Source organism: Lipotes vexillifer, unplaced genomic scaffold (genome assembly GCF_000442215.2).
Source record: "Lipotes vexillifer unplaced genomic scaffold, Lipotes_vexillifer_v1.1 scaffold1944, whole genome shotgun sequence".
NCBI classification, from domain to species: Eukaryota; Metazoa; Chordata; class Mammalia; order Artiodactyla; family Lipotidae; genus Lipotes; species Lipotes vexillifer.
Genome location: NW_006785277.1, coordinates 197436 through 199531, shown reverse-complemented (window position 1 = coordinate 199531; position 2096 = coordinate 197436). Strand labels below are relative to the sequence as shown.

At 47.2% G+C, this 2096-nt stretch overlaps 1 non-coding gene across 1 annotated transcript; it reads left to right on the top strand.

The window, feature by feature from the left end:
* The first annotated feature begins 291 nt into the window (after nt 1-291).
* TRNAE-CUC (transfer RNA glutamic acid (anticodon CUC)) lies at nt 292-364 on the top strand. The gene has a single exon. It is a non-coding gene; the product is annotated as a tRNA-Glu (tRNA).
* The last annotated feature ends 1732 nt before the right edge of the window (nt 365-2096 follow it).

Here is a 2096-nt window from a genome sequence, read left to right as displayed (position 1 = left end):
TGAGCCAGGAGAGCGGGAAAGAGCCTGCTGTTGTCTGTGATCAGCTTCAGGGGAAAGTGCAGCCCAGCTTGAGGGGCCTCTTCGCAGAAACCCCACCCGAGGCCACAGCAGCAGACATCCTCCTCCAACCCACTCATGCTCACGGAGGCCAGATGGGGACACTTTTTCCTGTGTCTCCTTTTCAGAACAACTCTCGGGTTTCATAGATTCTCAGCAGCACCTACCTCTAGACCATGACTTTTAAAACTCACATTTCACTGCAGGGACCTTTTAAATAAGATGGGAGGGAATTCCCTGGTGGTCCAGTGGTTAAGACTCTGTGCTCTCAATGCAGGGGGCCCTGGTTCGATCCCTGGTCAGGGAACTAGATCCTGCATGTCGCAACTAAAGATCCCACATGCGGCAACGAAGATCCTGCGTGCTGCAACTAAGACCCGGTGCAGCCAAATAAATAAAATTAAAAAAAAAAAAAAAAAAAAAGATGGGAAAGTTGACTGTGTCAGCCTTTCAGGAACACGAGACAGACAAGGCTGCCACCTGCATAAAGATAAAATTGCTCACTTTTGATAAAATTCTGCAGAGACTGAAAAGGCCTCTTTTGGAAGATTGTCCTTTACTGCTAGCTGTCCTGCGTTTCTTCAACATGGACCGTCAGACTCCAGGTTCTGAGTGGACAGAGACTTGTCAGCCTCCTTCGCTGCTGGACGCTGCCCCTTAAACAGTGTTGACTCAATAAATCTTGGTTGAATAGCTGAACACATAAAATAAAACTAAGTGAATAATTCAAGGATCCTAGAAAGCAAAGTACAGCTCTAATGGAAACCATGGCTCTACAGAGCAGAGGACCACATCCCCTGTCCCTCTCACTGGAGGATCCACGGCACACGTGACTCCCTCTGTCAGCATTCCCTCACTTGTCAGTATCCCTCATCTCTCAGCATCCCTCACCTGGAGTTGGGGAGAGTGAGCCGGCTCCAGGAAGGAGCGGGCTCCAGGAAAGAGATGCCTGTGGGTGGAGTTCCCCCTCCAGGAACTGACGATGACCACACTTACTCCACCCTCGGGCCCCACCTGTGTCACCGTAAAAGGTATTGAATTTGCTCCCCTCTCAGGAGCCCTCCTGACCCCCCATCTGTCTGTCCATCTGTGAGTCAGACGTCAGTTGGGCCCAGTATGGCCAGGCTGTTGAGTTTTGCAGGTGGTGGGGTGATAATACCAGAAAGGTATCTGGAGCCAGACCTGGGGAAGCCTGAATCACCTGCCCGATGACCTTGACCTCACTAAGTAGTGAGGAGAACCATTGGCAGGAAGAGAGTAACATAGTTGGGGTGGATCTTTGTCTGCTGGGGCTGCTGTAACAAAATACCACAGGCTTATACGACTTGAACAACAGCGGTTGATTTTCTCACAGTCCTGGAGGCTGGACATCTGAGATTAAGGCACCAGAAAATTCAGTTTCTGGTGAGGCTTCACTTTCTGGCTTGTACATGGATGCTTTCCTGCTGTATCCCTGTGATCTCACGTGGACTTTACTTGGTTCATATACTCAGTGGGGTGGCTGTGGTAGAGAGAAAGTAAGAGAGAAAGAAAAAAGGAAAGAGAGAAAGAGAGAGAAAGAGAGAAAGAGAGGAAGATGTAGAGAACAAATGTATAGACACGAAGGGGGGAAAGCGGGGGCTGGGGGTGGGAGGTGGGATGAACTGGGAGATTGGGATTGACGTATATACACTAATATGTATAAAGTAGATAACTAATGAGAACCTGCTGTATAGCACAGGGAACTCTACTCCACTTTGCTGTACAGTAGAAACGAGCACAACATGGTAAAACAACTATACCCCAATAAAAAAAAAAGAAGAAATAGAGACATATTTTATGATTGCAATAATCACCTTCCAAAGTAATAAGCTAACCATTATCTAAATGGTTTTATTTTCTAAATCATCATTTATTTTTATTTTCTGAAAATGATGTGAATAAATGTCATTTAAGAAAAGAAAGGAAGGAAGGAAGAAAGAGTTCAAGAGAGCAAGCTCTGGGGTCTCCTCTGATAAGGGCACTAATCCCACCAGACCAGGGCCCCACCCTGATGACCT